Source organism: Triticum aestivum, chromosome 4B (assembly GCF_018294505.1).
Source record: "Triticum aestivum cultivar Chinese Spring chromosome 4B, IWGSC CS RefSeq v2.1, whole genome shotgun sequence".
Classification (NCBI taxonomy): domain Eukaryota; kingdom Viridiplantae; phylum Streptophyta; class Magnoliopsida; order Poales; family Poaceae; genus Triticum; species Triticum aestivum.
In genome coordinates this window covers 541,088,569-541,102,315 of record NC_057804.1, presented here as the reverse complement: position 1 = coordinate 541,102,315, position 13,747 = coordinate 541,088,569, and positions in this window count along the sequence as shown.

The following is a 13,747-nucleotide window of genomic DNA, read 5'->3' as shown; positions in this document are numbered from 1 at the left end:
TCGTGGTTCATCCGATGAGATCATCGTGGAACATGTGGGAGCCAACATGGGTATCCAGATCCCGCTGTTGGTTATTGGCCAGAGAGCTGTCTCGGTCATGTCTGCATGATTCCCGAACCCGTAGGGTCTACACACTTAAGGTTCGGTGACACTAGAGTTGTTATGGGAATTAGTGTGCAGTTACCGAATGTTGTTCGGAGTCCCGGATGAGATCCCGGACGTCACGAGGAGTTCCGGAATGGTCCGGAGGTAAAGATTTATATATGGGAAGTCCTATTTTGGCCACCGGAAAATGTTCGGGATTTTTCGGTATTGTACCGGGAAGGTTCTAGAAGGTTCCGGAGTGGGGCCCACCAGCATGGGGGGACCCACATGAACGTGGGTAGTGGGGGCAAGGCCCCACACCCCTGGTCAAGGCGCACCAAGATCCCCCCTTAGAAGGAATAAGATCATATCCCGAAGGGATAAGATCAAGATCCCTAAAAAGGGGGATAACAATCGGTGGGGAAGGAAATGATGGGATTTCTTTCCTCCCACCTTTGCCAACGCCCCAATGGACTTGGAAGGCAAGAAACCAGCCCCCTCCACCCCTATATATAGAGGGGAGGCGCATGGGAGCTTCACCCTTGCCCCTGGCGCAGCCCTCTCCCTCCCCAACACCTCCTCCTCCGTAGTAGTGCTTGGCGAAGCCCTGCCGGCGAACTGCAAGCTCCACCACCACGCCATCGTGCTGCTGGAGCTCTCCCTCAACTTCTCCTCTCCCCTCGCTGGATCAAGAAGGAGGAGACGTCCCCGGGCTGTACGTGTTTTGAACGCGGAGGCGCCGTTGTTCGGCGCTTAGATCGAAATCAACCACGATCTGAATTGCTACGAGTACGACTCCTTCATCCGCGTTCTTGTAACGCTTCCGCATCGCAATCTTCAAGGGTATGAAGATGCACTCCCCTCTCTCTCGTTGCTAGTCTCTCCATAGATTGATCTTGGTGATGCGTAGAATTTTTTTTAATTTCTGCAACGATCCCCAACAGTGGCATCATGAGCTAGGTCTATTGCATAGATTCTATGCACGAGTAGAACAAAAGTAGTCGTGGGCGTAGATTTTGTTCAATATGCTTACTGTTACTAGTCCTATCTTGTTTCGACGGTATTGTGGGCTGAAGCGGCCCAGACCGACCTTACATGTACGCTTATGTGAGACAGGTTCCACCGACTAACATGCACTTGTTGCATAAGGTGGCTAGCGGGTGCCAGTCTCTCTCACTTTAGTCGGATCGGATTCGATGAAAAGGGTTCTTATGAAGGGTAAATAGCAATTGGCATATCACGTTGTGGTTTTGGCGTAGGTAAGAAACGTTCTTGCTAGAAACCTATAGCAGGCACGTAAAAACTTGCAACAACAATTAGAGGACGTCTAACTGTTTTTGCAGCATATGTCGTGTGATGTGATATGGCCAAGAAGGATGTGATGAATGAAATATATGTGATGTATGAGATTGATCATATTCTTGTAATAGGAATCATGACTTGCATGTCGATGAGTATGACAACCGGCAGGAGCCATAGGAGTTGTCTTTAATTATTGTATGACCTGCGTGTCACTGAATAATGCCATGTAATTACTTTACTTCATTGCTAAACCGTTAGTTATAGTAGTAGAAGTAATCAGTTGGCGAGACAACTTCATGGAGACACGATGATGGAGATCATGGTGTCATGCCAGTGATGATGATGATCATGGAGCCCCGAAGATGGAGATCAAAAGGAGCAAAATGATATTGGCCATATCATGTCACTATTTCATTGGATGTGATGTTTATCATGTTTATGCATCTTATTTGCTTAGAACAACGGTAGTAAATAAGATGATCCCTCATAATAATTTCAATAAAGTGTTCCCCCTAACTGTGCACCGTTGCGAAAGTTCGTTGTTTTGAAGCACCACGTGATGATCGGGTGAGATAGATTCTAACATTCACATACAACGGGTGTAAGCCAGATTTACACACGCGAAACACTTAGGTTGACTTGAAGAGCCTAGCATGTACAAACATGGCCTCGGAACACAAGAGACCTAAAGGTCGAACATGAGTCGTATAGTGGATACGATCAACCTAAAGATGTTCACCGATGATGACTAGTCCGTCTCACGTGATAATCGGACACGACCTAGTTGACTCGGATCATGTATCACTTAGATAACTAGAGGGATGTCTATCTGAGTGGGAGTTCATAAGATGAACTTAATTATCCTGAACATAGTCAAAAGGTCTTTGCAAATTATGTTGTAACTCGAGTTTTAGTTCTACTATTTTAGATATGTTCCTAGAGAAAATTTAGTTGAAAGTTGACAGTAGCAATTATGTGGACTGGGTCCGTAAACTGAGGATTGTCCTCATTGCTGCGTAGAAGGCTTATGTCCTTAATGCACCACTCGATGTGCTGAACCTCGAACGTCCTCTGTGGATGTTGTGAACATATGACATACACATTTTGATGACTACATGATAGTTCAGTAATGCTAAACGGTTTAGAATTGTGGCGCCGAAGACGTTTTTGAAACATCGCGGAACATATGAGATGTTCCAAGGGCTGAAATTGGGATTTTAAGATCGTGCCCACGTCAAGAGGTATGAGACCTCCGACGAGTTTCTTAGCCTGTAAACTAAGGGAGAAAAGCTCAATTGTTGAGCATGTGCTCAGATTGTCTGAGTACTACAATCACTTGAATTGAGTGGGAGTTAATCTTCCAGATGAGATAGTGATGGTTCTCCATAGTCACTGCCACCAAGCTATTAGAGCTTCGTGATGAACTATAACATATCAGGGATAGACATGATGATCCTTGAGCAATTCGCGATGTTTGACACCGCGAAAGTAGAAATCAAGTAGGAGCATCAATTGTTGATGGTTGGTGAAACCACTAGTTTCAAGAAGGGCAAGGGCAAGAAGGATACTTCATGAAATGGCAAATCAGTTGCTGCTCTAGTGAAGAAACCCAAGGTCGAACCCAAACCCGAGACTAAGTGCTTCTGTAATGAGGGGAACAGTCACTGAAGCAGAACTATCCTAGATACTTGGTAGATGAGAAGGCTGGCAAGGTCGACAGAAGTATATTGGATATACATTATATTAATGTGTACTTTACTAGTACTCCTAGTAGCACCATGGTAATAGATACCGGTTCAGTTGCTAAGTGTAAGTAACTCGAAATAAAAGGCTACGGAATAAACGGAGACTAGCTAAAGGCGAGGTGACGATATGTGTTGGAAGTATTTCCAAGGTTGATGTGATCAAGCATCGCATGCTCCCTCTACCATCGAGATTGGTGTTAAACCTAAATAATTGTTATTTGGTGTTTGCGTTGAGCATAGACATGATTGGATTATGTCTATCGCAATACGGTTATTCATTTAAGGAGAATAATGGTTACTCTGTTTATTTGAATAATACCTTCAACGGTCTTGCACCTAAAATGAATGGTTTATTGAATCTCGATCGTAGTGATACACATGTTCATGCCAAAAGATATAAGATAGTAATGATAGTACCACCTACTTGTGGCACTGCCATGTAAGTCATATTGGTATAAAACGCATGAAGAAGCTCCATGTTGATGGATCTTTGGACTCACTCGTTTTTGAAAAGTTTGAGACATGCGAACCATGTCTATTGGTATGTACGCATGAAGAAACTCCATGCAGATGGATCGTTTGGACTCACTTGATTATGAATCACTTGAGACATGCAAATCATACCACATGGGCAAAATGACTGAAAAGCCTCGTTTTCAGTAAGATGGAACAAGAAAGCAACTTGTTGGAAGTAATACATTTTGATGTGTGCAGTCCAATGAGTGTTGAGACACACAGTGGATATCGTTATGTTCTTACTTCACATATGATTTGAGTAGATGTTGAGTATATTTACTTGATGAAACACAAGTCTGAATTATTGAAAGGTTCAAGTAGTTTCAGAGTGAAGTTGAAGATCTTCGTGACAAGAGGATAAAATGTCTATGATATGATCATAGAGATGAATATCTGAGTTGCGAGTTTGGTACACAATTAAGACATTGTGGAAATTGTTTCACAACTAACACCACCTGGAACACCATAGTGTGATGGTGTGTCCGAACATCATAGATACACCCCATTGGATATGGGGCATACTATGATGTCTCTTATCGAATTACCACTATCGTTCATGGGTTAGGCATTAGAGATAACCGCACTCACTTTAAATAGGGCACCATGTAATTCCATTGAGATGACACCGTATGAACTATGGTTTAGAGAAACCTAAGCTATCGTTTCTTGAAAGTTTGGGGCTGCAACGCTTATGTGAAAAGGTTTCAGGGAGATAAGCTCGAACCCAAAGTGGATAAATGCATCTTCAGAGGACACCCAAAATAGTTGGGTATACCTCCTATTTCAGATCCGGAAGCAAAAGTGATTGTTTCTATAAATGGGTCCTTTCTCGAGGAAAAGTTTCTCTCGAAATAATTGAGTGGGAGGATGGTGGAGACTTGATAAGGTTATTGAACCATCACTTCAACCAGTGTGTAGCAGGGCACAGGAAGTTGTTCCTGTGGCACCTACACCAATTGAAGTGGAAGTTGATGATAGTGATCATGAAACTTCGGATCAAGTCACTACCAAACCTCGTAGGACGACAAGGACAGGTACTGCTTCAGAGTGGTACGGTAATCCTGTCTTGGAGGTCATGTTGCTAGACAACAATGAACCTACGAGCTATGGAGAAGCGATGGTGGGACCGGATTCCGACAAATGGCTCGAGGCCATAAAATCTGAGAGAGGATCCATGTATGAAAACAAAGTGTAGACTTTGGAAGAACTACTTGATGGTCGTAAGGCTGTTGGGTACAGATGGATTTTAAAAGGAAGACGGACAATGATGGTAAGTATCACCATTAAGAAAGCTCAACTTGTCGTTAAGATGTTTTCCGACAAGTTCAAGGAGTTGACTACGACGAGACTTTCTCACTCGTAGCGATGCTAAGAGTCTGTTGGAATTATATTAGCAATTACTGCATTATTTATGAAATCTTGCAGATAGGATGTCAAAACATTGTTTCCTCGACAATTTTCTTGGGGAAAGGTTGTATGTGATACAACCAGAAGGTTTTGTCAATCCTGAAAGATGCTAACAAGTATGCAAAGCTCCATCAATCCTTCTAAGGACTGGAGTAAGCATCTCGGAGTTGGAATATACGCTTTGATGAGATGATCAAAGATTTTGGGTTTATACAATGTTTATGAGGAACTTGTATTTCCAAAGAAGTGAGTGGGAGCACTATAGAATTTCTGATGAGTATATGTTATTGACATATCGTTGATCAGAAATGATGTAGAATTTCTGGATAGCATATAGGGTTATTTGAAAAGTGTTTTTCAATGGAAAACCTGGATTAAGCTACTTGAACATTGAGCATCAAGATCTATAAAGATAGAACAAAAAATGCTTAATAGTACTTTCAAATGAATACATACCGTGACAAGATTTTGAAGGAGTTCAAAATAGATCGGCAAAGAAGGAGTTCTTGGTTGTGTCATAAGGTGTGAGTATTGAGTAAGACTCAAGACCTGACCACGTCAGAAGATAGAGAAAGGACAAAGGTCGTCCCCTATGCTTTAGATGTAGGCTCTAAAGTATGCTATGCTGTGTACCGCACCTGAAGTGTGCCTTGCCATGAGTCAGTCAAGGGGTACAAGTGTGATCCAGGAATGGATCACATGATAGTGGTCAAACTTATCCTTAGTAACTAGTTGACTAAGGAATTTTCTCGATTATGGAGGTGGTAAAAGAGTTCGTCGTAAAGGGTTACGTCGATGCAAACTTTGACACTAATCCGGATGACTCTGAGTAGTAAACCGGATTCGTATAGTAGAGCAGTTGTTTGGAATAGCTCCAAGTAGCGCGTGGAAGCTGCATCTACAAGATGACGTAGAGATTTGTAAATCACACACGGATCTGAAAGGTTCAGACCTGTTGACTAATAAACCTCTCTCACAAGCGAGATATGATCAAACACCATGGGTGTTGGATTCATTACAATCACATAATGATGTGAACTAGATTATTGGCTCTAGTGCAAGTGGGAGACTGTTGGAAATATGCCCTAGAGGCAATAATAAAATGGTTATTATTATATTTCCTTGTTCATGATAATTGTCTATTGTTCATGCTATAACTATATTAACTGGAAACCGTAATACATGTGTGAATACATAGACCACAACATGTCCCTAGTGAGCCTCTAGTTGGCTAGCTCGTTGATCAATAGATGGTTATGGTTTCCTGACCATGGACATTGGATGTCATTGATAATGGGATCACATCATTAGGAGAATGATGTGGTGGACAAGACCCAATCCTAAGCATAGCACAAGATTGTGTAGTTCGTTTGCTAAGAGCTTTTCTAATGTCAAGTATCATTTCCTTAGACCATGAGATTGTGTAACTCCCGGATACCGTAGGAATTCTTTGGGTGTACCAAACATCACAACGTAACTGGGTGGCTATAAAGGTGCACTACAGGTATCTCTGAAAGTGTCTATTGGGTTGGCACGAATCGAGACTGGGATTTGTCACTCCGATGATGGAGAGGTATCTCTGGGCCCACTCGGTAATGCATAATCATAATGAGCTCAATGTGACTAAGTATTTAGTCACGGGATCATGCATTACGGAACGAGTAAAGTGACTTGCCAGTAATGAGATCAAATCTCAGGCAAGTAACATACCGAATGACAAAGGGAATTGTATACGGGATTGCTTGAATCCTTGACAACGTGGTTCATCCGATGAGATCATCGTGGAACATGTGGGAGCCAACAGGGGTATCCAGATCCCGCTGTTGGTTATTGGTCCGAGAGCTGTCTCGGTCATGTCTGCATTATTCCCGAACCCGTAGGGTCTACACACTTAAGGTTCGGTGACGCTAGAGTTGTTATGGAGTTAGTGTGCAGTTACCAAATGTTGTTCAGAGTCCCGGATGAGATCCCGGACGTCACGAGGAGTTCCGGAATGGTCCGAAGGTAAAGATTTATATATGGGAAGTCCTATTTTGGCCACCGGAAAATGTTCGGGATTTTTCGGTATTGTACCGGGAAGGTTCTAGAAGGTTCCGGAGTGGGGCCCACCAGCATGGGGGACCCACACAAACGTGGGTAGTGAGGGCAAGGCCCCACACCCCTGGTCAAGGCGCACCAAGATCCCCCCTTAGAAGGAATAAGATCATATCCCGAAGGGATAAGATCAAGATCCCTAAAAAGGGGGGATAACAATCGGTGGGGAAGGAAATGATGGGATTTCTTTCCTCCCACCTTTGCCAATGCCCCAATGGACTTGGAGGGAAAGAAACCAGCCCCCTCCACCCATATATATAGTGGGGAGGCACATGGGAGCTTCACCCTTGCCCCTGGCGCAGCTCTCTCCCTCCCCAACACCTCCTCCGTAGTAGTAGTGCTTGGCGAAGCCCTGCCGGAGAACTGCAAGCTCCACCACCACACCGTCGTGCTGCCGGAGCTCTCCCTCAACTTCTCCTCTCCCCTCGCTGGATCAAGAAGGAGGAGACGTCCCCAGGCTGTACGTGTGTTGAACGCAGAGGCGCCGTTGTTCGACGCTTAGATCGAAATCAACCACGATCTGAATCGCTACGAGTACGACTCCTTCATCCGCGTTCTTGTAACGCTTCCGCATCGCAATCTTCAAGGGTATGAAGATGCACTCCCCTCTCTCTCGTTGCTAGTCTCTCCATAGATTGATCTTGGTGATGTGTCGATTTTTTTTAATTTCTACAATGATCCCCAGCAGTTAGTACATAAAAATGATATAAAATGACTATATAATGATTGTAAAACATCCAAGATTGATAATAGAACAACATGGAATGATCAAAAATTATAGATACATTGGAGACGTATCAGCATCCCCAAGCTTAACTCCTGCTTGTCCTCGAGTAGCTAAGTGATAACACATAATTTTTGATGTGGAGTGTTGCTTATCATGTCATATCATATTCTTTTCTTCATAGCATGGACATTTGGACTTTATGTGATTCAAAGAAATAGTCTAGTTTTGACATAATAATTTAGATACGCAAGCATATCAACAAGCAACCATGTCTTTCAAAATATCAATGCTAAAACAAGTTATCCCTAGCCCATCATGCTAAAACATTGATCCATTCATGAAACACACTCGAATATTAGCTACACCCAATACTTAAGTACGATCATATTGTCCCCTAGTTGGTGCTTTTATAAGAGAGGATGGAGACTCAATTTCAAAAATAAAAATTGCATAAAGTAAAGGAAAGGCCCTTCGCAGAGGGAAGTAGGGATTTGTAGAGGTGCTAGAACTCAAAGCGAAAAAAATAGAGATAAAAACATTTTGGGAGGTGTATCCATCCCACCAATGAAAACGACTTGGAGCATCCCAACACTTTCCATGCTAGATACATCATAGGTGGTTCCCAAATATAAAATAAAGTTTATTCCTTTTTCCATCATAACTTTCACTTTCCATGGCTAACCGTATCCACGGGTGCCCTCCATACCAACACTTCTCAAGGAATTTATTATTTGACAACATAAAGTAAATTCATTTTTGCATTTCAGGACTGGGCATCCCTAATACCTTTGCCTTACTCTCGTGCAATGACAAGTGAATAAACACTCATAGCGAGAATAACACATCTAGCATGGAAAATATTAGCTACCCGTTACCGTTCCGCAAGCAAAACAAACACACAAAAGAAAACTTCATTTTGAAAATTAGAGATGGCACATGCAAATTTGCTTAGAACGACAAAAGAATACCACATATAGGTAGATATAGTGGACTCATGTGGCAAAACTGGTTTAAAGGATTTTGGATGCATAAGTAGAGGTCATACTTGGTGCAAAATGAAGGCTAGCAAAAAGATTGAGAAGCGACCAACCAAGAAACGAATAATCTCAGAAGGAAGCATTAAGCATAATAAACACCAAATAATGCACCACAAGTAGGATATAATTTTCATTGCATGATTATTGACTTTCGTGCATGCATAGGTAATCACAAACCTTAACACCGATATTCCTACTAGCACACAATTACTCACCAACATGACTCACATATCACATCATTATATCTCAAAACTATTACTAAGAATCAAGTTTATTTTCTCCAATGATCTTCATGACATATATTTTTGTTCTTGGATATCTATCACTTTGGGACTAATTTTCATGTGTTGCTTTTCATAAGCTCAAACAAATTTAAGTGAAGATCATGAGCATAACATATTTTCTTTCTCTCAAAATAATTTAAGTGAAGCAAGAGATAATTTCTTCAAAATTTTACTAACTCTCAAATAAATCTAAGTGAAGGAAGAGAGAAATTCTTCAAAAATACTAAGCACACCGTGCTCAAGAAGATATAAGTGAAGCACTAGAGCAAGTCCATTGTTCATAAAAATTTAAGTGAATCATAGAGAGCAATTCTAACAAGTCATGGCATAATTTTGGCTCTCTCAAATAGGTGTGTCCATCAAGGTTTGATGACTTAAAACACAAAATAAAAAAGTAAATACACATATCATACAAGACGCTCCAAGCATAACACATATCATGTGACGAATAAAAATATAGTCTCGAGTAAAATACCGATGGTTTTTTAGAAGAAAGAGAGGTTGCCACTCGGGGGCATCCCCAAGCTTAGTTGGTTGCTCATTCTTGGATAATAGCTTGGGATGGCGGGGCATCCCCAAGCTTAGGCTCTTCTATCCTTCTTTCATCCACCTTAAGATAACCCAAAACTTGAAAACTTCAATCACACAAAACTCAACAAAACCCTTGTGAGATCCGTTAGTAAAAGAAAGCAAACTATCGTGGTTCTAAGACTGACAGTAGAAAGGAGGGTAGGTATGGAGAGGCAAGATCTCAGCTATGGTGAAGGTGTACACACGAGGTTTACGAGTTCAGGACCTTCTTGGTGGAAGTAACAGCCCTACATCTCGGTGCCCGGAGGCGGTCGATTGGATTATATGTGTGATGTTACAGGGGGTGCGAACCCTTGTGCCAGAGGAGGGGGGTGGCTTATATAGAGTACGCCAGGACCCCCACCGCCCTCCATTACAAGGGACTTCATGTACATAAAGTGGGGGCGTTACTAGTAACGCCAGTCTTAAGTGTTGTTAATGACCTTAAAGACTACGGAGTGAACGCCTGCCCGTTGTAATGCTGAGTGACTCCTGGTCTTCGGTAGGTCGAGTGATTCTCTGGATGGTCGAGTGACAAGGGAGGAGGACTCCCGAGTGACATGACTGTCGATTGGATTGCACTCGACATCTTCGACTGGGGGTCTCTTGCTGCCTCTTGGACTTTTTATCTTCTAGGGTAGTGACCTTGGGTAGGACGTATAGGTCAGGCCTATGACCCTACCCCAGGTCTATATCCTCATCAGTAGCCCTTGAATGGATTAAGGTTCGAGTGGAAAGTAGGTTGAAGTTGAACTTGTTCTAAGCTTCGCACCTTCGCGAGCATTTTCTGCAAGATGGAAAACTCACGTTGGTACTTCAGCGTCGACTCAGTCGCCTTGATTCATTCAGAGAGTTGTCGATTGAACTTGTGGCATCGTCTGCCGAGTGTTGTATTAGAGTGCAGGATCTCGGGCGCGATTGACTGCTGTGTATCCCGGATTTCACGGGATACGAAATTTCGGGGAAGCGCGCGGGACGGGGAGCGCCGAAGCGGGCGGAGCGGATAAACAGTGATGCCTCGATTTCTGCACCGCCTTTTTCGCACGTACATTGCACGCGACTGTTGCGGGATTTGACAGGATTGCCTGGTCCCACGCGTCAGCCACTCGGAAGCAACCCTTTATAAGGCGACGAGGCCGAGGCGTCTGCACTGTGCACGCCTATTTCTCCTCCTTCTTCCTCCGCTTCTCCACCGTGCCCAGCTCTTCTGCTCTCGACATTGCCGCTCCGCCACCATGGTGAAGGTCAAGACAGTGGCGCTAGAGCGCGCAAAGAAGGCGACGTGGACGGCGAGAGGCAAGAAGCAGAACCGCGGGTCGTCATCGCGAGCGGGGCTACCACCGGGCTGGATCCAGGGCGATTGGATCCGGTCTTCGCTTCGGCAAGAAGACCTGGACGAGCTGGCAGAGTCCGGACTGATTGCCAAGGGAGCGGCAAGGCTGCCGGAAGGGGAGATGGAGCCGCAGCCTCGACCGGGTGAGTGCGTACTGCTCGGCACCCACGTCGACGGGGTTTTTTCGCTCCCTCCGCACCCCTTTTTCCGGGGATTCCTGAATTTCTTCGGTGCTCAACTCCACCATTTTTCTCCCAACACCATCACGTATCTGGCCGCGTTCGTGTCGATGTGTGAAAACTTCATAGGGTGTCGACCGCACTGTGGTCTTTTCAAACATATCTTCACCATCCGATCCCAGTCGGTCAAAAAAGCAAAGTCGAGTGACTCAAAGACCCATGTCATCCAGATGTGTGGGGTTTAGGTATTCAGAAAAGGCATAGGGGTTCTTTCCCTGCCATGACTCTCCCTGAATCGGTTAGAGGCTGGTAGTCGACCTGGTTCTACTGCCAGGATGTTGCAACTCCAGGTCAGTCGACTGGCCTCCCTCACTTCACATTCGACCGTGTCCAGACTCCTTCTCCACTCAAAGTGACTGCTGCTGAGAACGTGGAGACGAAGATGTTGGTGGATAAAGTGGTCCAACTTATCAATGAGGGTGTCACCGGCCTGGATCAGCTAGAAGTGTTCCTCAGTCGATGCATCCAGCCCCTTCAGGCTCGTGACCATCCTATGTGGTTGTACTCCGGACCTGAAGACACCGCTCGGGTCCATCCAGAGGAAGTGTCGTCCAAAATCGTGGCTATGTGGTTGAAGGGTATCACAGGCAATCAGGACAACCCGAGAGGATTCAGGCGAGTCATTCCCTTCAGAGACGACAATCCGCCCGACAAGGTATGCTCTTTATTCCCACTGCCTGGTGTATATGTTCCGACTGTACTTGATGTCGACTGACTCTTACTCGACTTTTTGTCTTGTAGGTTTTCACTGAGATGTATTCGATGCCCAACGGCGAACAAGCTTTGGAGCAGGACCTGGAGGGAGAGGCCAGTGCATAGGAAAGTGGTGTCTGGGAGTCCTCGGATGAAGAGGAGGAGGAGGAGAGCGAGGAGTCAGACGAGGAGGAAGAAGTCGACTCGCCGCCGCGCTCCGAGCGTCGATCCAAGCAGCAACATGACCCGACAGGCGGGCGTGGGAAGAACGTGGCTCAAGGTCCCCACACTCAGAAGCGTACTCGGACGTCGAATCCGGAACCCACGGAGAAGGTCGCCAAGCAGCCCAAGGTTGCTCCTCCCAAGGCTCGGAAGACTTTTCCGTGGATCAAGATGGACGTCCCAGTTGCTTCGGGTTGAGCATTTTGTTTGTGTTTACATAGACCGACTGCATTTTTGTTCTAACCAACTGGATCATGTATCTTTCTAGCCCCACCTCTACTGCCACTGACATGGATATCGACAAGGCACCAGGAGACGAGGAGGCCACCTCTCGAGTTGGTAAGTCTGTTCGACCAGGTTTCATTTAGTCGAGTGGATTGTCAATCGGTTGACTTTCTGATATTTCTCCCTTTCTGTAGTTCCGCAAGAGGTCGTCGTGCTCCCTGATGATGAAGAAGAAGAAGCACCTCTACAGGAGAGGAGGAAAAGGAGTGGGGGCGCGAGCAGGAAGAGACTTGAAGTTCAAGTCCCTCAGTCAACGCCAGCGCTTGAGGCGGTGGTCGAATGTTCCGGAGAACCGGCTCGGACCAACGTCACATTCGCCAACCCGCGGACGACTGATCATCTGTCGGGATCGGCTGCTCCGACTCCTGCCGCTCCAGTGGAACTCCACGCGTCTGACCCAGTAACCGCTTCGACCGCCTTGCAGCCATCACTCTTCGCTGCATATCAGACCCCAGACGACTCGCCGAGTGCTGCTAGGGAGGCTCTTCGCCAGGTGAACCTTGTCATGGAGCAGGTGAAGGTGATGCACGAGGCTAGTCAGGTGGCTTACAACGCCAGCACTGCCCTTCAGACCAATGTTCAGGTCAGCAAAACTCCGACTGAACTTTTGAATGTTGTTTTATATCTGATCACCCACTGGGGTGTTCCTTTGTTTAGAGTTTAGGAAATCTTCCACTCCACTCGACTCGAGCTTAGTCTCAAGAAACTGTCTGGATCAGTGGGGGCACGCCGAGTGCACCCACTAGGTATAGTCCCCGAGACCACGATCGACTGCTGGCAGTCGACTGAGGTCCTAGAATGTACTCTCTTTCTTTTTCTGGACTCACGCTGGGCAGACCCTGCTGAGTATTGATCTAAACCAGTGGGGGCACGCTAAGTGCACCCACTGGGTGTAGTCCCCGAGACTACTGTTGAATATTTGATTCGGCAGTAGTCTTAGAGTAACTTTTCCCTGTCCCTGTCTCTTATTTCTGTCGACTGACATATCTCACTTGCTGACTGTAGAGGTCTTGTGATCTTGGAGCTCGACTTTCCAAGTTAAAGAAGAAGCATATCAGCACTGAACTTGACCTTGAACTCGCAAAGAAGAATCTCAAGACTACTCGACAAGAGATGGCCATCATGGGAGGTAACCATTCGACTGTCTTGTCTGCTTAGTAGCTGCATTTTCCACTACTTTTTCTTTCAGTCTCTTTGAACCGAGTGACT